This window comes from Nipponia nippon, unplaced genomic scaffold, assembly GCF_047370975.1.
Source record: "Nipponia nippon isolate SJK-2023a ecotype South Korea unplaced genomic scaffold, ASM4737097v1 scaffold_7, whole genome shotgun sequence".
Classification (NCBI taxonomy): Eukaryota; Metazoa; Chordata; class Aves; order Pelecaniformes; family Threskiornithidae; genus Nipponia; species Nipponia nippon.
In genome coordinates, this window is record NW_028262391.1 from 36,338,240 (window position 1) to 36,363,752 (window position 25,513).

Here is a 25,513-nt window from a genome sequence, read left to right on the forward strand (position 1 = left end):
CCTCTGGGAAATAAATATTAAAGATTTATAGAAAAAAAAATATTCAGTAACTCTCAATTGTTATGGTCATTCATGAAAGTTCAAGTCAACCAACACGACAAATGGCATTTCACTTGGAAAGAAAATTCATCTTCCAATGCAACTAAAGACAAATTTCTACCATCCTCAAAGATGTTTGCCTTCACTGTGAATGGGACAGCTTCTTTATAGAGAGGAGCTTTGCTTAAGCTGAACAGAGCAAAACCATACCAAAGAGAAAGTGTATCACAGAACTCTCTGTATAAAAACAGCATGATATCAAAGAGTCCCACAGCACATGTTTGGGCCACTTACTGTACTTCATTAAGGGGTCCATTTTAACATCAATTTTTAACTCAAGGTAAATTTATAAAGTCTCAAAATAATATTTCAGCAAGCAGTGCTTAATATCTGGAGAGAACACATAACAAATTCTGTAATGGATGAGGTAATCTTAGCTATTTTATTGAGAGCGCTACAAAACCTAAAAATACTAGTAGGATTTAGAAAAATGCATATTTTCTAGTGAGATTTTTGTGGTTGTTTTGTTTCTACTGTTTTGAAGTGGAGGCGTGTAATACCACAAAGTTTCTTCAGCTGAAATACGGTTTATATTATTGAAAAAAAGTGTTTTGTTTTTTAATTGCACAAAATTCACATCCTTTCCTTTTGTTGCTTTCCAGGACGGAGTTTCTCTCTTCCCAAAACTCCAAATTCAAAAGATGTACAGTGAGATACCGAATTAAAGCCTGTAGAACTGTTGTATATATCAGAAAAGGAGCCTCAAATCACAGACCAGTTTTTAAATTATTTACCTATATACCAGCATGCTATTTCTCTATCTGTAATACTAAGAGTTAGAGTGATTTAGTCAGAGCACTGATACTGAGATATACAAATTCCAAAGTTTAATAATTAGCTTGGGTCAGAATTAAGAGCTAGCACAGGCACCTAAAGAACCCTATATTATAATAAGTATCTGATTAACCTATAAGACATAAAAATAAGTTGCTGAGATCTTATAAGTGAAAAATATATCACAAGATATTTAAGAAAAGGGCCCAAGTCAAGATAAAAAATATCCTCACCCATGAATGTAGAACACATCTCTTTAATGAAGAATTAAGAGCCTCAGAGATGTGCTTTAAATCCAGATGGATACCTCATCATTAGAGACCTGAAAATGAAACATGGTAAACAAGTCACAAAATAACCAACTTCAGGAGTATATATTCAAATGCAATACTTTAAACTCAAAAATTTCATAGATACCATAAAAACAAGAACACCAGAATTAATACACAATGACTAGTAGCCATGATTTTATAAATGTCTGATAAATAGGCAAGTAAAGTGCCCATTTTGTAGGGCCACTGAAAAAAAACCCAACCCTACAAACCTCTAAGGTTGAAGGGTAGTACGTGCCAGAATACTAGAAGTTTTAGGGCAACTTTAAGACACAATACAAGGACCAAGAAAAAAGGTTTTGAGGTTAGGTTTTAAACCTGTCAGTGCAAAAAGCCCTGTACATATTATCTTTTAAGGGCAGTATGCTATTACATACTGACAGATGTGCTTGCCAATAGGAATTGACACTGCCTTTCTAGGAGAGCATACTTGCATGACAGTTTTATCCTGCTCCTTGCCTTGACAGTAGGTAGAGGAGCTCAACTTCGAGAGGTCCTCTCTTAATCTGAAAGAGGCTTGAAAACATTACACAGTTTACAGTAAAATGTGCATGGGGTGAAAGTAAGGGCTTCTAGGGCCTGGGTGTAGAAGCCTCAAAGCAAACAAAAACACCCTCTAACATTAACAGACAGACAAGGAGTATATGAACTTACATTCTATACCAGTTTGTTTTTCTATAAACAATGCTACCCTTTCAAAAACATCATCCTGCTCTCCAAGGCACAAAGCATTCCCCAATTCCAGTAAATACAGATTTCCCTCTCCCTAAATATTGTTTCTTGATGACAAACTCTTAAACACCTTTGCAAGAATATTAATACAGTTCAACCTTTAATCTTTATTAAAAGATAAGATAGCATATATCACTGCATTTAAGAAGCAGATTTTAACACAAAGATTACTTCTCCCCACATCTTTGAGACAATGTTGTAACATGTCAAAGATATAAATTGCTTGTAACAGCTATCAAAAGCCTGCAATGTTCCAGTAAAAACATTTATTCAGTACTAATTTGGTACATAAATTATTACATTTATCCTCCTTTTATTATTCAGTAACTTCAAGACTTATTCCAAGGTTGCTGAACTAAAATGTCTCTGCTGTATATTAATAGGGACACTTAAATACAGATTTTTTTTCTACAATTCATAAACAATAAGCATGAGCCCAAACACATACTTAGGTGAAGGTTGCTAAAATACTTCCATCTTTGTTTGCTGTCTATGTGATGTGATATGCATTTTGTATCAGAACAGCCAGAAAACTTCCTCTTTTTCTATACTGGAACTCCTATCATGCAAAAGTCCTCTTCATGTCCAGTAGAATCAAGTTTGAAATTATTTAACTGCCAGGTTTTATGCAGCATTTCAATATATTTTTTAATTCCTAAACTTCTGTTTATTTAAAAGTTTTTGTTGACTAAACAAAGTTATAGTATAAAGGTTTTACAATATATAAATTAACTGAATAGAAGTACTCAAAAATTTGTTTTTAGTTAAAAAAAAAAAGTTGAAAACTTGCAATCAAGTACTTTCTCCTAGCTGTAAGAGTTCAACAGCAAAAAAAGAAACCTAATTCACCTGTAACTACCATATAATACAGACATTATCTTAAGTTCTTGACCATCCAAAACATAGGCTGTTTTGGATCCTTCCTTAACTGGATTCTTCGTGAATCCTCAAAATAAAGAGAAAAAAAAAAAAAAGATGTTTCTTACTCTTTAGGACAGTGTCCACTTGCTTGAACAGCTTCCAATATGGAGACAATTGTGGAGTACTTAAAAGTTTGAAAAATCCTATGTTGAAAAGAAAAAAAAAAAACATATGTAACTAAATATACATTCACCACATCTATGATACATTATTCTAAACGTAAAACCCAAGAAATACTTCAGACAGCAGAAGAATCACTGATGATTATACTAAGTGCCGAACAGGAATAGACACAAAAGGAACTTCAAGCTTTCTTAAGAAGCAAAATGGGATCTATCTCCACAGATTCTCAAATAAGCTACATTGCATGTGAACTTTTAATTACATATATATAAAAATATGTATGTATGTATATCTGTTAAATGACATATGGTAAAAAAGTGTTCTGTAAGTCTCCTTCTTTGGAAGAGTGTCTTAATGCTTGCTTTTAAACCTTAAATTGGGAAAATTCACTGATACACAACAAAGCTTATACTTCATTAAACAGAATCAGAACTGAATGTGTTATAAGCATGCCTAGATACATATGAAGCTATCTTAGAAAGTTTTTGAAAAATTATCTTCCACAGCCCAACTAACATAGTTTCTTCATAAAATACTTAAAGAAAAATACACATTTCTCTAAGTACACATGGATTTCCTTATGTTCTTGATGGAATCCTAAAGCGTTACCGTTACTAACAAAAAATTTTGAACAACAGTAATCTTTCTCATTTTGGACACTAAAACACAGACTTTTATACACATTAGTGTAACAGAAAATAAACTGTTCATTTCAATTAGTTTAGAATAACCACTTTATCCCAATTTCTATTTTTTAGAACATCATGTACATTTAATAAAACTATTTAGTTTTCTACAAAATCCTCCTGTGCTTTTATGACTTCAGTCTTTGCAAATACCCTTTAGAAAATCTAACAGCAGCAGTTTAAGAAGTTATTATTTTCAACTACCTTCTTCACCTCTCTGCCAAAGGTTACTGCCCTCAAAGCACAGCCTAGAGAACAAAACACGTACATGTGGATCAGCTGCTTCAGTGTAGTCTCCCAATTTAGTTTTAACCCTTCCTCTTGTTAGTTTAAACAAACCCATTAAACTTTGCATTAAAACGGCAGAGGTGTATACATACATTCTATTTTGTCATTTATATTTTGTGGGCATTAATTGCAATAAAGGGACAATAATAATACAGAGAATGACAGCATCTTAATTTGCTACAATTGAGTGAGAGCTCAAAAGATACCAAAAGTTTGCAGAATCTTCTTGGGAAGAACAAAGTTTATCCTCAGTCAGTTTATTTTAGTGAAAATAACTGTTAAGAAGTTCAGGGGTTTGGCCACAAGACTACTGAAGGAAGCTATAGTAGTCACTAGTTGTGTGCTTTATACATTATTGCCATTTTGCTTCTCCAAAGTGTACTTGTGAAGACTTTCATAAATTTCAGTACTTCAGTGCGTTCTTGCTTATTTTTCTAATACAGATAACAAAATTTACCAATATTCTTTTCTTCAGGTTTGAGTATTGCTAAAACCAACTTTTTCCTTTAAAAGATCTACCCACAAATCTTAGTGTATCTGTACAGAATATTAATGTCTCCTTTTACCCTCTTTAGTTGCCAAAAGACTTAGAAACATATTCAGTGTAACATGTTTGTAATTTACAGATTACTTCTGGTCACTAGAAAGACAGTTACACAAGCTTCCCTATAAGTTTAGAAAGAAAATCCTCTTGATGCTGTTTAGATTTCTGAAGCAAGCATTAAGGGGTTTCTATAGTTTTGTCATAAATTTCAGCATTACACCTTAAATTAGACCTACAAAATATGTTTCTGAATTTGGGTATCTTTCCTGAGGAACTACGTTGCCATTTTCACATGTAGAGAAACATCTGCGTTGAAAACCAGAAAAAAGCCTTCTCATTTTCACATGTGGCCTAAACCAAGATTTCATTACAAACCATCAGAGACAGACTTCACAGCGTAGCCCTCTCTCAATTCACTATCTGATAATACACTAACTTCCAACAATTTTCATGTTCTAGCCTGACAGGCATCTTTGTGAACTCCTGTAAGTTTATAAACTGGAAGTACCAACCAGAACAACGCAAAGGATCACCTCTGTTGATCTAGGAGTACAGACCAACAGTTGTGAAGACTTGACACTGACAGAGAGAAGTCTTCTCTGTAAAGATTTGGAAAAAAAGAGCACAATTTCAAGTCTTGACACAACCAGATTAGGATACCATGATAATACCCCACTGAAGAGAACAGGTTCAGACTTCCCACTTCATACTACATTAACAATTTCTCTATTTTTAAAGAAACAATTTCTAAGGTGATTTGATATGAAAGTTTTTCAAAAAAGTGCCTCCCAAGCACATGCTAAGCAACACACTCCGAGTTTGTGACTTGTTCAACATAATCTTCTTCATTTAAGAAATGAATTAAAACTGATAACTCAAGCAAAACAACATTTTTCATCTCGTTTCATGGCTTCCAGCACATTCAGGACATGTTCCTGAATTCACTTGCAATAGACAGAGACTCCAGACTTCTACTGTAACATCAATACTCTGCCACACGAGTCTGGAATTTTAAAAAAACTTCCCCCAGTGAAATGGGACAATACTCAGCTGTCCCTCAAGGGTATCTATGATTAATTCTTAAAAACTTACCTAAAAATCTGGCTCTGACGCTAAATTTTAGTTTAGCTTCTGAAAACCAGCAAAAAATACTTTCAAAAACTACACACTGAAACCAGCAACACCATATTATACGGAATCAGGCCCATTGTCTTACCTAACGCTGTTTTTAATGTTGGTGGAAGCCACTAACTACAATGGCTTTACTACAGGGGTAACTGGAAACAAAAATATATGCTATTCAATTCTCAGATTTCTTCTAACATATAGAATATCAGATGGGTAGATTTTCATGCCATTATACAGACGTAATCTTTCTGAAGCTTAAAGCTTTCTTCATTAGGGTGTTGAGTATCGAATGTAATAAAATCATTTACTCTTCAAAAGCCATCTGCAGAATAAATTTTGGAGGAATTCCTGAATTTTAGTGACCAGCAGAAAAGTGAACCAACCTTTTATTACTGCTCATGCAACACAAGGAAAAGCGCCCAAGAATGCATTGCAAAAGGAAATAATTTGGTAACCAGAGTTACTACATTTTCTAATGTGACTCAGATAAAGAACAAAGTCAAAATTACTATTTGTCTTCAGAAAACGGATGGGAACATTTTTCCATCTTCCTGCAAATTTTAACTGTTGATTTAAGATTAAAACAAAAACATGTATCTTAAAAAAAGAAAGATGCATGTACACTTGCGGCCTAAAGACATTAATATTTGATACGTCTTTGGTAATCTGGATGCAGTTTAAGATCTCAACACATTTGCCATATCATACCAATATATTTCTGCTGAATTCTGAGTTAAAAAAAAAAAAAGCTTCCTCCCTTGTAACTTGTTTCTTGCAGCTTACTAAGTGAACATAATGTAAAGGCAACACCGAAAGGGGAACTGAGTTCCAAGGTGCTGCCAAAAGTAGCCTTTTACTTGATCACTAAAGCTCATTCTAAGAGGTAGCTGTGCATCCATCTGAATACTACTACATATATGTTTTGAAAGTACTACTAAGACACTAATGTTTCTGAAGTCAAGCTACAGCTTCACTGATCTTCCGCAAGTTTTCAACACTGCAGTTACTCAAAAACATGGTCATTGTAAACCATATTATACTTTTTTTCCAAGTGATACTTTAGAAAAAAAAAACGCTGCTTAAAAAAGGATCGCTCCTCCCTGCACTATTGTAAATAAGAATGCCACATGTTCAGCCTGTTTGACTTTTGGCCAGCTTTCTCTCACATTTATGAATTGGCCAGACAGATAAAATATGAGAACTCTGGTATTCCTTCAACCAAAGCAAGAGCTCCAAACTCTTTCTGGTGGTTGTTGTACCAGTAAAAGACTTACTTCTTAACATCATAGTTTCTTTTGCTGAAGGGGAAAGAGAATACTTCAATAATACCCTAAAATATTTCCAGTAATGCTAACTATCAATTCTTCAGTGTTTGACTAAATAAACAGATGGTTTCTCCATCACCCATTTATGTGTACCCAGCATTCCTGAAGCACCATTTCTAACTACAGGAAGAGCACTAGAAAATAGAATGAGAGTACACTACATGAGCCCAAATGAATGTGAGATTTCTAAGTGTTCATTAAGCTCACAGCTCCATAGTTTGATAGCACTAAGACCATTAAAAGGACAAATAAAGATAGGTCAGTGGAAGACTAGAAAGTATCCACAAAACTAGTTTTGTTAAGAAAAGATACTGAGTGCTAAGGGCTACCGGGTTTCAGTTAAACACAGAAAAATATTTCAACTGGATGATTTACAAACATAAGTACCAAATGCTGCTGAGAATTTAGTTCATATATAGTGGTGGAAAGAAGTAGAATACTGCAATCTGGTGATGAATAGGATCATGCCATTAAACTCCATCAGATCCAACTTCTCCTCATCCTAAATTGCATTTAAAGTATCAAAGAAAGACAACGATGCAGTGTTTGGACACTTATTTCTACAAGACTGATATAAAAGAAAAAAATGCACTGTAAGGAATCCTGACCCATAAAATATGTAACTGTCCAGCTTACCTGTACTTTTGAAGTGTTTGAAGGATACATATACTTTAATTATAGGGAAAATTTGTATTGTAAACTTGTAACATACACCAAAAAAAAAAAAATTTTTACAATTAGCTATATAAAGCAAGTAAGAACAAAAGTGCATCTATTTACTTTATGGGTTGCACAAACAAGGCAATTTTAAAGCAGCATGTCAATCTTTTTGTTTTAATCTGCCTGCATCACTAACTTGTCTCTCATAAAAGGAAACAAATGAACAATGCCTGTTTTAGGGCCTCTATAGTCTCTTAGTAGTGGTTCATGTCATACATCTTTTAGATAACATCACTAAAAATACTTTTTAAAAACCACACTGTGCTTTCATCGACATTTCTCCATGACTGAATTCTTGGACTAATCTTCAGGAGCATTTAGCACCAGCAGCTCATGTGAAATGAATAGGTGCTGAGATTCCTCAAAATTCTTGAAAAATTGTGAGACTTAAAATTCCAGTTCTTTATACAGTAAAAAAAGACAGCTTTACTCAAGAGTGAGATAAGTTAATACATCTTCATCATGAAGAGCAGCATAAATTCTTACAAATTGAACTACTTGATTAAACACATACAAGTTAGCACAAACTAAACCAGCGCAGATGCATTGTAACTACCTATGTGCCTGCCCTCATTGTCTTACAAATGCAAAGTAAATTGACGTGGCTTACGCGCCAATGGGGGAAAAAAAACAGAAAGCAACTTCACATTTACTTTAAGGTTAGAGAGTTCACAATGGGCAGTAACCACAGAGTTGTTGATATCTTAAGTTCACATCCTACCTGACTTGCCACCAACTTCTCTGTGTGCCCTTGATTTACACATAGGGCCTGGCACATGTGTCCCTGAATTGGTTAACTTTCAAGAACATGTATATTAATTTTTGCTCTTTGGTTTACCAAAACTGGGCATTGAAGTCCCCGGTGTTTTGGAAGCCTCACCTACCAGATGCAGGAACAATGAAAGTCATTCTTAGCTGGGGGTGTGCGGGGCTGGGGGCGTGTAGAAACTTTGTGAGTAGGTAAAACCAAACGATGCTAACTGCTACTCATTCTTTAACAAAGTATAAGATAGAAATACTTATTAATTTTAAAATATTTGCCTTGTGAAAGAAACTAGCAAGAAGTTGATCTATGCACCAATAAATTAAAACTCAGAGCTAGGCTAAAAATCCAGATATTGCTCAAAGGTGACTGAATATTAATATTCTGCCTTGAATGCTAAACATATTTATATTTGCATACAAATGATTACATGTAAAACAAGGTGAAATAATTACATTACCTCATACCTGCCAAATGGGAACTTGACGGTGTCAAATGACACAGGTTTAAAAACAGATGCAGAGTTCTTAAAACTGATGGGCCTAGTTTTCCTCAGAGGGGAGGACTACTTTTTACAGCTACTTTTTAACAAAGTCTCAAAGAAGACACAAGAGGAGAACTAGAAATCTTATCTCTTTCGCAGTTTGTTATTTTGCCCCCCATGAGTACGCATTATTAACACTAAAGGGTTCAGATCTCTTCTACGTAAGGGAGGGAGACTGAGCTGTATCTTCTCACACTGACGAAGTTAAACAGCTTTCATGAACTGAAGGAAGTTTTTAGTTGCTAGATTCAAGGCACTTACGATACAAAGACAGCGAGGAGTGCAAACCATTTCTTACGAACAGAAAAGTGTATGCGTCAACCTCAATGTCAAAGCTATACAGTCAAATGAGAGAATTCTGGACTCTCTTCACCTGTTTTTTATCCCTGTTCACAAAAATTTGTGTGTGAAGAGGGAATGAAGAGGTTTTAACATCTCAGTGCTTTAAGCCTCAGTATGAAGTGGCATAATTTCTCCACTTCACTAGAATAAAGATGCATGCCACCTATCCACCCAGTGCTATATACATACAGTACCAAGCTAGCCTCAAAATCCTCTCCTTGTCATCCCCAAAGAAAGTCAGCTTGCAGCCCCTACCTGGAAAGCGCCAGTCCAGAAATTCCAACCTTGCACTTTCACAGCCGAGTCCCTTTTTAAGCCTCCACCCATGCAGCGGGAACCTGCGGCCACGTGCCACCGGGTCTCCTCACCCCAGAAATCCTCCAGCCCAGGAGGACAGCAGACTGCCTGCCTAGCTCCATCTCCCCCAGCCACACCTCACCCAGTGCCAACCCTCCCCCCTTCCATATTCCTTTCCCCAGCTCCCACGTTTTCTGCTGTCATGGATCCAAGCCAGTGGGCTGCCAAACTCAGCTCCTCTTCTTCCTACCGCTTCGCTTGCCCTGGGAAATTATTTTAATTCCTCCCCCTGCCCACCTCTATTATCTTGCGTGGCGAGAAACCAGGTCTAACATTCCCTCTTTTCTGCCTGGGAGGGTGCCACATCCCTTCCCTGCCACGCAGCCCCCTTCCTAACCGACATCAGGTGGCCGGGGATATTCTTGCCCTACCCTCCGCCACCCAGCCCTCTCCTCCCACTGCCACCGCCTCGCCGGGGGAGAGAGGGGCATCCGACCTCTTCCTCCGACTCCCCTGAGGAGGAGACCAGCCCTCTCCCCTTCGCCCTGCCATCTTCCTACCTGAGAGAGGCCAGGGGCAGGACATCCAGCCTCTCCCCCACCCCGCTACCTCGGGAAGGCCCGAATCCTCCTCTCCAAACTTTGCCCCCGCCCGCCGGCCGCCCCTCCGCCCGCGGGCCCCGCGCCGCCGCCTCAGCCCCGCTGCGGGGCAGGGAGGACGGGGGCGGCGGGGACCGCATCCCTCGGCGCCCCCGCCCGCCCCGCCGCCTCCCTCCTGCCCCGCTCCACCCCCGCCGCCCCCGGGAAAAGCTCGCCCCGCCGCCGCCCCCCCTCCTCCTCCCACCTCCGCCGGCGAGGTGCGAGGGACCGGCGAGGAGCCCCGCGCCCGCCGGCTCCGCCGCCGGTGTCGGCGAGGGGCGGAAGCAGGTCGAGCCGCGGCGGCGAGGAGAGCCCGGGCGGCGAGCAGGCCGCGCCGCGCCGTCCTCCGGCGGGAGGAGGGGCGGAGGGGGGGCCGACGGGGCGCCGGGGCCAGCCGGTGTCTCCGGCACCTGGAGCGCGGCCTGCTCCGGAGGTGGCGAGGAGCAGCCCGTCCCTTCGCACGTACTCACCGCCGGGTTCGCCATTACGCGGCGGCGGCAGCGCCTGGAGCCGCCGCCGCTGCCCGGCAGGAGGCACACGCGCGGGGAGGAGGAGGAGGCGGCGGCGGCGGCGATGCCCCGCGCCTGACAGCTCCCCGCCGGGGCGGCCTCGGGCAGACGCGGCGGCTCAGAGGCGGCGGCAGGAGCGGCGGCGGCGGCGGCTTCCCCTCCCCCCTCGGGGATTCCCCCCGCCCCCCCGGGCGCCCAGGGAGCCGCTGGCCGAGGGCGGCACTTACCGGGTGGCGGGGCGGCTGGCGCAGGCCGGCAGAGGCGGGCGGCGGAGCGGGCGAGGGCGGCGCGGCGTGACTGGCTCTCCTCCCCCCGCCGCCCACCGCGCGGGCAGGGCCGGGCCGGGCCGGGCCGGGGCGGGCAGAGCCGGACAGGGCGGGAGGGGCTGCGGGCGAAGTTTCACTCGCTCCGCGCCGCGACCCCACCGGCCCCAGCGAACCCGCGGGGACGGGCTGGGGGGCGCATTTGCATATTTGTCACCCCCGCGCTGATTGGCCGCCCGCGCGGGGGCCGCCGCCGCGCGCTGACACGGCGCCTCGGGAGGGAGGGAGGGAAGAGGGAAGCGGGAAGCGGGGTGTGAGCGGCGGCGGCGGGGGCCGGAGGGGGCCCGGCGGCGGGGGGAAGGAAGAGGAGGGCGGAGTGAGGACGCGGGCAGGGGAAGGGGTGTGCGCAGGGGAGGAGTGTGCGCGGGAGGCGGGGAGGGGAAACGGGAGCGTGCGAATTTCCTTCCCGAGACACCTTCACCTCTCGCCGCAGCCCCCGCGGGAGGGGGCAGCCCTGAGCGGGGAGCGGGGGCGGGGGGAGCCGCCGCGGAGCCGATAAAATGGTGTGCGAGCGGCGGGGCGAGCTGATCCAATATGGCCCCCTTCGCTGGCAGAAGCCAATCCCGGGCGCGTTTACTCTGGAGGCTCCGGCAGAGGCCAGGCCCCGCTGCCGGCGGCGCCCCCGCCGAGGAGAGGCCGCCGCGGCGCCGGCTGGAGCGGCGCCCGCCCGGAGCGCCAGCCCGCGGGCGGCGGGGGGAGCGGGGATTTTCCCTGGGAAAGGGAAACTGGGGGCTCCGGCGCGTTTCCGCGAGGCGCTTACGCAGTCGCTGTCGGCGGTTTCCTCATGACGAGGGCGGCCTAACGCCTCGGGGCAGAGCCGAGCTCGCCTCGCCTCGCCGCCGGGGCCGGGATTCCTGCCGCGGCCTTACCTCACGGGAGGAGGGCTCCCGCCTCGGCCGACGTTTGTTCACTTTATTAAAATAGTTGGGGTGCGTTTCACACTTCCGCTCGCGATCCAGCCTGTTAGTTAGCTATGACTCCCTCCCTCTCTCTAGGGAGAGCCTGTGCGACCAGGATGTCAGTTAGTTTGGCCTATTGATGGCATCGCCAGATTTTGCATTGAAGCCCAAGTCAGGGAGAGAGCAAGGACAGTTCCCGCCTTTCAAAGGTAAATAAAGGTGGCCACCAGACATAACCTCAGGCACGCCACGTCAAGCCATTTTCAAATGGATCGCTGGAATATGCTAACAGGGCACATGCATTCTTACAAAGTTAACTTTCCCTTTGCTTTTTCATAATATTTTTTCGATTATATAAAGCAAAGTGCATTAAATGCCAGGTATCGATGTCAACATCAAAATTTAGAAGTAGCAGTTAACAAAGAAAACACAGTACGTTCATGTTATCTGAAGTAATTTTTAAAGAGTCTTGAGCAACAAAGTTGTTGCAGGGCCCATTTGCCTGTAGCAGGGGACCAGAGCAAAAAGCTGGAGGAGTGCGTTTCTAGTGTGGCTGAAAGGAGAATCACTGAAGGGGCTCGCTTGCACTTTTATCTGTAGTGGCATATAAATAGAAAAAGCTCTTTAGGTGAGCAGTTACATAACTCTTGCAGAGTTGACCTAAGGACTAAATTAAGAATTACAGGAATACAAGAGAATTCCCAGTCAGTTATCTACACTTGGATATTGTGCCTGAGAGGACTATATGCACAGAGGTAATGAGAAATCTCATCCTAAGGCTTCTGTAGCTTGCTGGCAGGGAACTAGGGACATACTTCCAGTTTTTTTCCAACCTGTTGCCTCTATATTTAGGATATCATTTAAGATAAGATTTTGTCATTATACCCAATATCAGTCTTCCTATGTGTCTTAAATGCTTAATTATATATTGTAATACATGAATTGATTTCAGAGTTTCTAAATGGCTCGACTGAGCTTCTATAAATGCAAACGTAAGGTAGGTTATTACTCAGTATTGTTCCAGAAGGCAAACGTTTAAGCAAGCTACTTGAATGTTTTAGCTTTACAGCACCTTTGTCTTTTTCCCTATCTTTCAATTCCTTCATGGCTAAAACTTGAATCTTGCTCTCAGACTATTCAGAAGGACTACTGTTAGCAGTTATGCCAAAGGTTCTGTATGAAATTTCTTCTTTTAGCCAGCCCTGTAGATTTTCCTTCTTACTAATTTTTATTTCTCTCACTAACAATTGAGAATAACTTTAAAAAAATGAACATACCTGATTTTTTTTCATCCTGGTGGTTTCTAAAAGAAAACAGGTATGTCTCTGCTTCTCTAACCTCCATAGAGAAAGAAGCAAATATTTCTATGGAAAAAAGGCGGCCTTTACCCTTTTCTTAAAATTAGCCAGCCAATTGTAGTACTTCCTTAATAAAGCTATCAACACTATTGTAACATTGTGAAGGGCTTTCAGCTGTAGATAATGTGAACGGTAATGTCATAAGTTGAGAGCACAGGCTTAGAATGATAAATCACATGAATGACTGAAAATAGGATCATGCGACTGATTATTCTGTTGCTCAAAAGGACGTTGAATCTCATGAACACTTAATGTCTGAATGGATCCTCTTAGAATCTAGAAAAAAAACCAGGTTGCTTAAATGTGCAGAATTAAATGTTGATTTTCATTTTGGGCTTCATTTTCTTAAACATGTCAATATCATGAGATTGCTTTTGCACAGTGTTAAATTTTCTTTCTGTCAAAACTTATGCCCCTTTATATCACCACTCCAAAATCCTACTATTGTTTCAAACAATTATGATTTTAGCAGGTTTTATACATTTTATGGGATCTTTGTTTTCTCAGCACCACTGCTTCACAATATAATTATATTGCCTTGATCTGTCATAGCATACAGATGACCCTTCTGAAATGTTGGGTTTGGTAAGAGTGGAATAATACTATGTCCCTTCCCTCCTTTATTTTCCATAAATATTTTTCTTCAGATGTCCCATGTACAACAGAGTTAGAACACACGCATTTTTTATGCTCTTGACTCCCATAGAACTATAGCAATTTATTCTGCCTTAGGATTTACCATGTGCGTGCCTTGTAACACATTGTAGTCTATAGGGGGAGAAGTCCTGTGTGCTCAAAACAACGGCACTCATCCTTTATCCTTCTGTGAGTGTGGGATAAAATTTTCCAAGAAAAAACAGCAGAGGAAATCGGTTGCTGCACTTGCCTGGTTTCCTGTACTTTGATTATCTATGGAAGTTGCTGCAGGGGTATTGAGGTCAGGGCTGGAATGAAGTTCACATGCACTGAATCAGCTGCTGAGATTCCACTGTTGCCACAGTGATTGCTTTGATCCTTCTCAGTAGCCACTCTGTGTGACTTGGGAAAGCAAAGAGCAGCTGTCTGCACAGATTGCTGCTATTAGAGCAACTCTTCATTTGTCTTTGTAGGCACGCTCTGAAAGCCTGGTAGGAACCTGTGATGCAGGTGAAGACTTGTAGTGCCATGCAAACCCGGCCCTTGCTGAGGTGTTTTGGCTGCTTGGTGCATTGCCTCTGCAACCTGCAGCATGAATAGGGAACAAAACCCTTTCTCTGGATGGCTTTTGGAGCCATTAACAAGTCTACAAGGTGAGGGTAAACTCACGACATTTTACCTCTGAATATATTCAAAGTCATAGGTTCCCACACAGTTCAAACTGGGGAGCTCTGCTTGGTTTTGTTGTGCTGTTGGCTGGCAGTTTGCAGGTTGGTTTGGTCTGGAATATACACTGCAGCTCCTGCAAGGAGCAGCTACGCTGTACACCTGCAGATGTGAAACACTGCAGATGCAAGTAAGTACATGGAAGCAGGTGGTTTCTCTCACGGCCCTGCAGAGGCAGATATAAACCAGGGTATGGTTATAAATCTTCTTAGCTTAGGACAACATTTAATCCTTTTGACTCTGTGTGTGGGAACAATTACGTCCAAGGGTATGGATCAGAAAGAGAAGCTGGAATTCTGCATATAAACCTTTCCTATTATGATAAACAACTACAAATAAAAATCTGATTGCTAATTAAATTTGCAAGTAATCTACTTGTAAGATGGAAATCTCTTGGCAGCTAGAATGTTTTACTCTCAGGATGATATGTCCTAAAAGTTTACCTGGCAGCTGGAAACTACTGATGTAAATTGAGTATGCCTGCAGTTAGGGTATCAAAATGCTCATTTCTAAAACTGCTTCCATTGCTGTTTTCTCAAACACCTACATCCATAGCTGGATTGTCTGCCACAATGACAGGCAGAAGTCCACTGTTAATTGATAAAACCATAATGACAGTACTAAAATGAAATGTTATGAAGTAGGCAGTGTGAAAGGAGAACATTTTAAATGTGAACTTACTGAAAAAGTATTTTTTTACTAAATTATGTTTTCATTAAGAAATTTTAAAAGCATATTTTTTAGGGGATTGCTGGGGGTAACCAATTTTAGGTTTTGGCAAAGGTTTGCTGCATTGTCTTTTGAGAGAATGGAAGTTCCTATCTTGATAGGCTGAGGCCAGTTTGTGAATCTGGGTGCTGAGACTTAGGAGATTTGTGAATTGGGGTTTAAAGTGTAGTTTGTAAAGATCATGTTCAAAGAAGAAAGGTGATACAGGACCTCTTCTAGGCACTTGTGCTAGGAAGAAAGTAGCCCTTTAAGAGCAGAGCTGGAGGTTTTGATGACCAGGTGGAGCACAGGACTGAAGGTCACCTGACTGTCTTTGGGCTACATAAGACAACACTGAAGCTTTGCCGTGATTGTGTATAGAGTGGTTGAATATGGAGGAGTTTTCAAGTGAGATGGAAGATAGTGTAGCACTAGCAGCTAAGAGGTTTTATTAAAGTAGAAATACGTTGGAGTTTTTATGCTGTTTCTGAAGTCTAGAGGAAGCCTGGAAGTAGTTTAAGTGATCTGATAACAGGGTGAGTATTTTGAGTTGTGCTAGCAAGGAAGATGCTGAAAGTGAATGCAGTAGTCAGAACCTTTTAAAAGTGTATCTTTCTTGTTTTTATCTCTAAGTCTCTTCTGTTTGTTTCTATCTATAGAGACTGAATGGATATACCATTACTTGATTTTTGAATGTAGAGCTTAGAGTGAGTGTAGTATTCCCTTTGAAGTTTTGTGCTGTTAAATACTTCTTACTAGGATTTATTTACTGTAGGACTGTGTTTATTATTCTGGGCTGGCTTTGAAGGTTGCTGGAGCTGGGAACTGCTTCTTGATTTAGGGAAAACTTCTAGGATATTCTTAAGTAAGGACTAAGTACCTCTTATGAGGAGGAGAAAGGAGAGCAGTACCATATGAGGGATTTGAAGTAGAGGTGTGGTTTTTGTTTTTTAATAAAAAAAAAAAACTTTCCTGGAGGTGTTTGGCTCCTGACTGTGAGATGGTAATGGGCCTCCTGCTAGAACTGAATTCTGTTCTTTGCTGCTGTTTTCCTTTTGTTTTGTTTTTTTGTTGTTGTTGTTGTTTGATGGTAGGACATGCAAAGAGCTATTTTTAGGTGTTGTGAGAGAAGACTGTCTACTGGAAGGAATATTTGAGTAGTTATAGCCACAGGGTTTTTCTTTTTAAAGATGGATAGAGGATTAGTGGTAACTTCTACTCCCTGTTGAAGGTTTTTGGTGTTCTTACTCATGTGAAAGTGGTAAGCACATACTATGGGAAAATCAGATATATGTTAGAGATTCAAAGCCTCTCGTAAAAGTTTGGTAAGGAGTGGGAAGAAAGGGCAGTATCAGTGTAGAGCTTTATCTAGTTTCTAATACTAGATAGGGAAACACTTCAGACTAGCTAAAAAGGAGATTTAGAACCTCTTCAGGTAGTTTGAATGTATAAAATAAAATGGAAGAGTATGTTACTAGTTTGTCAGCCACTGTATTCCGAGACTGTAGTAGGGAAGGAACCCTCCTGAAGGAAAAATGAAATTATAGTTGAGAACAGCTGTCCTATAAATAGGGTTACTAATCATAATCAATAGGTGTGTGGGACTTGCCCATGTAGCTCTACTAAACTTGTTAGGGTTCTAGATTCAGGACTGTTTTGCAGTCTAAAACTAGCTGTAAAATCAGATAGTAGTGTTGTGGCCCCTTAAACTTGTCAGAAAACATAGTAACACAGGAGTACTGGTATGATCTATGTACTGGGTCCTCTTTGGCACCTCTGAAAATTCAGCTGGAAATACTGTTTTATGTAATGTGGACATCCATACTAGTATGTATAGTGTCATCAGTTGTGAGCAGCATATGAAGTAAATCCCTAAGATGTTAAGTTTTAATGTAGTACTTTGGTGTAAAATGCTGTTTGTTTGCTGACTTTATATGATGTGTACTGCCACAAAACAGGCATCAAACTTTTAATATTAATTATTTTATGCTTTACTCTCAGTTCCCTTTTACTCTTCATGTAATACTAAGCCAATGAAATAAACCCTGGAAATTGACTTATTTCCTATAGTGCAGCATGCATGTATTGCCTCATGAGAGCCCTGTCATCACAGATAGGTGTTTGAAGGCTTGATATCTTAGTTTTGTGTAAGGCAATGACTTGATAAAGCAGAGCGTGACTGAGCAGTATGAATGGGTACTCTAAATCAGACATACAAGACTAAACTTTTTGTTACCAAGTGTAAAAAGCTTTTGCTGCCCTCTTGTGGTCTTCGTATACAGAACACTTTTGCTCTGAAGCTGTTAAAACATTAATTTTCCTTTGAAGCCGATGTTTTAGCGGCTAGTAAAGTTAAAGATGTCCTTATTGTGGTAGTCAAGAGCTAATGTTACAGGATGTGGAGTATTTTTCTATGATAAAATTACTAGCTTTGTGGATGACAGGAAGGCAGTGGATGTTACTTATCTCAACTTTTTCAAGGCTTTTCACACCATCTCCTTCAATATTCATATGTCCAAGTTAGGACTTTGTACTCTGAATAGGCAGATAACCAGATGACTGGAAAACTGGTTGGATGATTGAGCGTGGAGAGTGTTTAATACTCTGTACAAATGCTGGTAACAGAATACCACAGGGATCCATATTGAGACTAGTTTGGTTTAACGTGTTTATCAATTGCTCAGAGGAGTTTGCAATCAATTGCTTAGAGGAGTTTGCAAGTGACATGAAAACGGGGGAGGACCAGCTGATGTGCTCAATGACAAGACTGCCATTCAGAGATCTAGACGGGCTGGAGGACTGGCAGGAACTTGCTTTCCTGAAGCTTGTTTTTTTTAATACCAGATCCCTAGAATGTCTTCAGAAATCTCCTGTGGTATCTTGAACATGTTCAGAAATTTGTTTTGCGAATCTAAATAATGTAACATGCCAAACCAGCTAGCCAACTTTTTGTCTGATGAGAAATGTGGATTATCCTTGGTTGCTTTACAAAACTTGTAATGAAGCTATGAAGTAGTGATTCAATCTCTTGTCAGTGTTGGCTTCAGTAAGTAAACCTTAAATTTGCACTGAGTTAATAGCCAAGTAATCGTGAATCTGAAAATAAGGGTGTGTTCTTTATAATTCTGCATTGTTAACTTAGACTAAAACTCCTCTGCTCCTAGCCGAATTTTTAAAAATAATTTTTTTTGGTGTCAGTCATGCATTGCATGTTTGAAGCGAACCATCCTCCCTTTGCTTTTAGCTTGATATATGTAGAAGCCAGATCTGCAGTTCAAGACCTGTGTAAAACAAATTTGGTACTATGTAAACTTCATCAGTACCATATAGCTTGTGCAAATTCTTGTCTTGTGAGTTCCTAAGGTATCATGGAGTAACTGGTAATATTACTGAATTCTATAAACTGTGTAGTTGAGCACTTAAAATGCATGCAGTGCAGTAATCAACTTGGATCATCTGCTCTAGACCAGAGATCTTGTTGGTCTCTATAGTACACTTTGAGAGTGGCTCGATGTGACTGCTGTGCCTGCCATACAACTTTCATAGGGTACTGATTGTAAAACTTCTAAACCAAGGAAGTTCTACGTCTGTGTGCCCCACAGTATCTTCTCTTGAGGACTGATTCAAGGTGAACTGTGTGGAATTCAGCAGTCATCTGGCTAAAGTGATTTAGGCAATCCCTAGTAAAGCCTGAGTACTGTAAGAGCCACACAAGCAGGCTGCAGCTGTTCTGCTCGTCTGCAGTACTGAAACCCTCCAAGAGGGAGCTGAAGGCAGAACAGAGATGTGGCTGTCTGCCAGTGGTTTTAGAAAGTCACAGGAGAGAGGTTTTGTTTCGTTGGCGTCTTGCAGCAATTTGGACCTGTGTGCCTAAATTCAGTTGAAATAATTCTTTGGATCTGGGCCTAAACAAATGAAGTTCCTTTGGACCTTGACTGTCTGGGCTGAAGTCAAATATTTAACATCTGCTTACAAGTGATTAGTTAATGTGGTAAGATGAACTCTTAAAGACTTGCAAATGTTCTGGCTTGCATTTCTTGTGTTAAGTTTCGTTTCTGTGAAACATCTTTACCAGTCATGAAGTGCAAGAATATGGTGAAACTAAACTTAAACGCCTTTTCAGATGTTACCTGTGGAAACCTTACTGAAACAGTAATGTGCAGCTTAGCATACTGGTAATTGTCTTTGTTCAATGGTTGGCTATTACTGCACACAATAAACCAGATCTGTGCAAGGGAAATGAGAAATTTGAGTCTTTTAGCAAAATATTTATTGGCAGATAACATGCTGTCACTTTTCAGAAAGTTAATTCTAACATGTACTTCCTAGGCAACAGGATCAAGTGTATGGTACTGTTTCTGGTCCTTCTGTGTCACTTAAGTTTTCTATTGGTGCCATAAAACTTTAGTAAATTTTAAGGTATTTGTAAGGTATTTGATCTTGTATTTTGTAATGCTGTAGAATACAAAAATTGACCTTGGAATGACTTAAACTGCTGACTTTTAGCTAACTTCTAACTGTAGGTCACTAAAAATGAAATCTTAAGTATTTGTTCTATCCAACTAGCCATACATTGCCTGTACAGACTTTTATCACCATCTTCTCGTTGTTCCCCCTGGACATCTAGGAATTAGGATTGCATTTTGGCTATACTGGGTTTGATTGTTCAACTGCTTTCTTGCTTTTATTCTCCTTACTACAAGCTGTTTTCCTTTTTTTTTTTCTTTTTAAAAGTTCTACCACTAGTTACCTTTCCCTTCAGTCTTCGTCAGTCTAGTTATTTAATGCTTAAATTGTAGGAAGGTTTCTTGAGTTTGTGTGTACGCGTGTGGTTTTGTGGTTTGTTTTTTTTTCTAGTAGCATGTAATAAAAGAAGATTGTGATCTGTGATAACGGTTCCAAGAAACTGATTTTTGGTTTCTCTTGTTTGGAAGTTAGGAATAAAGAAAGGAGTCTATTCCCCTTTTTACTGAGTTCAGTGGAATTCAAATATTCTTTCATTTTTTTATATGAGCATCTTTATCAGTTTTGGAATGGTTAGGTGGAAGGAAGTGTGTAGATATAAAGTGCCATGCTTCTACTTAAGAAAAGGCAGTTTGTAGCACAAATGCTGCCCAACCCTCACAATATCAATGCCAAAACTACTTCTGCAAAAATGAGATTTGACTGCTCACAAGAGGGCACTGCAACTTTACTTTTGTGCACATTATTGTGAGACACAAGCTTTGCTGTGAGATAGATCTAGGAACAGAAAGGCAAATAATATTGTTACTCGTCAGCATAATTAATTTAATAACCAAGCTCTTAACTGTAAAGATTGCCAGCTCTTTGTTTTAAAAAAGAAATTAAATTATTGAAAGTAATGCAGAAATTTGAGTCGAGAGCTTTGAAACGGGATGTCCTTTTGTCAGCTTCAGGGTCAAAGTATTGTAGCTGGTGATGACTGAGTAAGGCAAGCTACATAAAGAAATCTGTGATCTCATTTAAAAAAGAAGACTGTCTGACCATAATGAACTAATTTATTTACTTATCAAAGCCTTAAGTGTCATTAGACAGCTCAGTAGGCAAGTCATCATAAGAGGAGTGTTCACTTAGTAAAGATTAATTATAGCCTCCAGCATATCAAGTTTATTATGTCCAATAAGTATGGCAAACAGCTGGAGGAACATGTTTGCTTTAACACTTGATAGCGTTTTCTTGCCTCAAGGTCTGACTCCTGAAAGAATTAGTTGTTATGGGTGAATTGTTCCTAATTCTGCAAACTGTTTTTGGTGTGTATTTAAATCTGTGCTATAAGTTAAACAAATGAAGATATTGGGTCTGATACTGAAGTTGTAAATACGTAACTTTTTAAATACTGTCTGAACTCTAAAGTGGAGTCCTTTTTTGTATTGGCTACCTTTAATCTACTCATTCATTGGATTTAAACTTTTGGTCTAGAATGGTTTTTCTCAGTGGAAATACAAGAGACTGGCAACCTACAAATGGTTGGATTTTTAGGGTCTACCTGCTGAAGAAATTCACTGTAACAAGCTGGTTTTACAATTTTCCGTAATGGCTCTTTCAATTCTGAAATTACTTCCCATTGAATGATATAGAAACTCATGAACTCTAAGTTACAAAAACGCATATATCACTGAATAGAGAAGGCAGGCTTGGAAGCAAATTATATGAATAGCTAAAGGGGTCATAAAAATCTACTGAGGAGAAACTGTACTTTATTATAATGTTTTATTATGCTTTTGAAAAGCATATATGCTACAGGATTATGACTCAAGCTGGAAAGGGGGGGGCTAGTAAAAGCTAGTAGACACATCCAAATGTACAGTGAGAAAAAGATTGCTGTAGAAGTGAGTAACAAATAGTGTAAGGTGCTTCAGTAGAGTAAGGAAAGCTTCTGATAGCAAAATGAATGTAGGATCTCGAGAGCAGGATTTAGCTGAAGAATTTAAACTTGCTTTTTATGCAGTGCTCTGAAGGTAATGTCAAAAAGGAAGATGATTTTTGTTTAAACAATAAGAACTTCATATTGGTGAGAGGCAGGGACAACTATTTTGAGTTTTGGATGTTAAGACAACTGAGCTGTCAGGGTGGACTTGTTACAGTGCAGTTTTGAAATAGGGCAAGAACAATTTTTCTTAAATAAGAATGTCTAGGTAAATAATGCATCAAGAACAAATAACAGTCACTGGGTGCCTAATGGAGTCTTTTTTTTAAATGTTGTATAACTGCTGTCTATGGCACAAGAGTGTGACTTACTAAACTTGATGTGAACCTATGTGGGAAGGAATAAATCACAGCAGTGTATTGCAGTACATTTGCAAATCTACATGGTGACACTGCTATGATCTAACTTTAAAATATTAACCAGCTGGAATACTTTACTCCTTAACTTACCCCTTATGAAGAGCTACTAAGTCATGATTAACAGTCAATTGTGTGAGGACTGGAATTTTAATTCCAGTTAATGAGCCTAGTTTGCAAACAGAGGCTCATGCTCTAGATGTGGAAGTTCTGCTTCAGCAGCTTGTCCAATGGTAGTGTTAAGCTTGGACTCTGTCGCTGTTGTGACCTGTGTTGAACTGGAGGGTTTCAAGGTAGAGCTAGAAAGAACTTTAATTAAAATAACAAATTAATTCAGAAGTCCTTTACTTTGGTTTTTTTTTTTGGCTGTTAAACACTTCCACTGGGAGCAAGAATCTCTGAACCCTATTAGCAAATGCATTTATTTTTTAACTGGAGCTGATGGGCAGCCTTTTTCAGCACTTTTATGAAAAGTGGTCTTTAAAGCTGAAATAGCAAAACTTTTCAGTATTTTTATGTACCCAACATTCTTGTTAACGATAATATTAGGAAGATATTATTGGAACACAAGAAAGAAGATACTTCCCCTATGAGACAATCTGCCCCAAAGGAGAACTCAACTACAGGAAGTGTTTAATAAGATACTCGAATGTCTTACTTTGACTGCATTGATACAAGAGTCTCAGAAATAAATAAATAAAAAAACACAGACTATTGTCAGTATGTTTTTCTTTAATTCAGTTTGTCTTTAGGACTAAACCTTCTATCCAAAGCTCTGTGTTGACAATATATTGCTGAGGCTTGTAGGTTTGTTTCAAGCCATAAATGGCCCTACAGAGCTCAGGAACTGCTGTATTTGACAAGCTTGGGAGGAAAATGGTCCACTTGTCTGAACTTGTTCACATATGTTTAAATATTGCTGTATTCATTTGATGAATTTAACCCCAAGTTGAAGGGCTAATATACATTTCATGCCCCCATATGCTTGACATGCCTCCCCTTGGCAGTCACTAGTCCAGTTCTCTCATTCTGTGTCTACAGATAATCCTGTGTGGGCTTTTTCTGCTGAGAAATGATCACTCAAGGTGCATCTCTGTTACTGTATGGAACAGCTTGGTGTTTAAGGGAGAGGCCTTAAAGGATGGAGGAGGCTCTGCTTATTTGGGATACAGACAGACTCATTTTGTAATCCTGAGGCATGGGTTGTATTGTGTTTCAGTGCAAATTAATTCTCGGGAATGCTTGGTCTTCTGGTGTCTGATTACTTTCTCTGATACCTGTTCCCCTGAAACTTGCCCTTTACCTGGCTCAGCAGCTGCTCTTACCAGCTTACCTGTTTCCTCCATCTTGAGTAGCTTTGCCTGTTTTCCATTTTGAGTTGTTTATTCACCTGTGTTCTGGGAGCACCTCCCCCACCTCTTAAAAATTATTCCAAATGAATTGTGAAGTGCATTCTGCTTGGCTCAAAGAGCAAATAGCCTTGAACAGACTGTCTGTCAAAATCAGGTTCCACTGTCTTTTGGGAAGAGCATTTTGGTTATGGTGTATTTTCTTAGCATGTGTAGCACAGCTTCTACAGAAGTATCAGGGTACCTTTCCTCATGTGTTAGGTGGCTTATTTGGTCTATAGTAGCTGCTAACTAAACTTTAGAGAAAAAGATCAAGGACTCTCCCAGAAGGTGTTTCATTAAGTGAGAGCTGTATACTGGGACTTAAATCTTCTGGTTTCTGTTGACAGAATTGAGTAACTGGACTCTTCAAGAAATGGGTAAATTTGACTGCAACTGATGGAGTTTATTTTGAATCTAGGTTTTTCTGCAAAGTGATGGTCTCGTTCTGTGCAGCTGAAAGGATTGATTCACTGCATCAAGAGTCTACTATAAAGTCTATTGGTCACATTATGTAAAAACTTGCTATGAGATGCAAAATAATAAAGCTAATTCTCAATTGCCTATGTCCTCTCTGGTTAAAGGAAAACTCCCTGTAACTTTCTGGTAGCACTGTGAAATCATTACTTCTGAAGTTTATAGGTTAACTGGAGCTTTCTTCCCCCACATTGTTTCTGATTAAAGTACTATAATCTCTGAAGTAATTATCACTGTGGTGATAGAGATTTCACGTATTGTTGCAAAGTCAAAAAAGTTACTGTGGCCATATCGGTTTTGAACTGGTGGTTGAAATGCCTAGTTTGATTTATTTTTAAGGATTACTGATGCTTCATAGGAACTGAAGACCCTTCCATCCTGGAATACACTGTTTATCACAGTCATGACCTGTCACACTGATGGAGGCCTTGGCAGGGGCGGCACACTATTTTTCTGTGTATTTATCTGACACCCGGAACATGTTGCTGAAGCACTGATTTCTCTCCTAACTTGTCATAGTCTTAGACTGAAAGCGTTTCTGATGTGACCTTTGCCATCCAAATTGCAGACCTCTTTCAGTATAGTTATTTGCAAAATTGTTGCACATTGTCTATGGTTAGAAAATGTCCATGTCATAAATCCCCCGGTAGAAAAAAAAAACCAGAATGACAGGACAGTGTTTCTTTGAAACTTAGTGATAAGATATGCTTAAGATACTGTTATAAAAATAAAACTTCAGAATGCAGTAAACCTGTACTAGCTTGTGGTCTGGCTTTCTACTTTTTTTGCTAAGCTGTTTTTGACTCCAGAGGTACTGGGTCAGGCTGTCATTGCTGTCTGTCGTATCTTGCAGGCAGATGCTTGCGGGAATGTGTAGAACTCTTATTCTCTGATGTCAGAATGGGATTCTTGCAAGATTTAGAACTGATATATTAAGCAGAGTTTTATTGTTTGACCTTCAAGAGAATGATTTAATAAGTACAAACTGACCAAGTGTGTGCATATATGCAGCAACCAATAACACCAATTAGGTAATATCAAACTCTTTGATTATTTTAGTTGCACAAAGTTGAACAGACTAACTGTCAAATATGAAAAAAGACACAGAAGTGCTCTGTGCTCCCTTTTATTCTTGTTCTTTTAAGTTACCTTCTATTTTGTTCAATTTTGCGGTAGTTTAAGTACATAATCTTGTTTTCTAGCTACTCTAAATCTTCACAGCTTCAACTCTTGTAGAATCTCATTTGTTTGACAGCACTATATATCCAATTGTCTTGTAAGGATTCGTGATCAATAGGTATAGCTCTCATGGGCGGTTGAAGCTTTTGAGCATGAAAGAACGAGAGGTAGAACATGGTTCTTATGAAAATAGCTACACTGGACAAAGCACAGTGGAATGTTCTGTGAGAAAAAGTAGTGGGCAGAAGAT

At 40.2% G+C, this 25,513-nt stretch overlaps 1 protein-coding gene and 1 long non-coding RNA gene across 3 annotated transcripts in view; one reads left to right on the forward strand and one right to left on the reverse strand.

Annotated features, from left to right (window-relative positions):
• CHD9 (chromodomain helicase DNA binding protein 9) overlaps nt 1-11,615 on the reverse strand; it is a 101,296-nt gene extending 89,681 nt beyond the window's left edge. Inside the window, exons 1-3 of the mRNA XM_087738668.1 lie at nt 10,993-11,615; nt 2,924-3,001; nt 1,107-1,195 (exon numbers count right to left, since the gene is read on the reverse strand). The gene's annotated coding sequence lies outside the window, so the exon portion shown is untranslated. The remainder of the gene's footprint in view (nt 1-1,106; nt 1,196-2,923; nt 3,002-10,992) is intronic.
• Nucleotides 11,616-12,109: 494 nt separating this feature from the next.
• LOC148051008 (uncharacterized) overlaps nt 12,110-25,513 on the forward strand; it is a 40,400-nt gene continuing 26,996 nt past the window's right edge. Inside the window, exon 1 of one of the 2 annotated variants that reach the window (XR_015700541.1) lies at nt 12,110-12,196. This is a non-coding gene — a long non-coding RNA (uncharacterized LOC148051008). Of the gene's footprint in view, nt 12,197-15,783; nt 15,952-25,513 lie in introns of those variants that run through there. The other variant, XR_015700540.1, reaches the window with a different exon arrangement.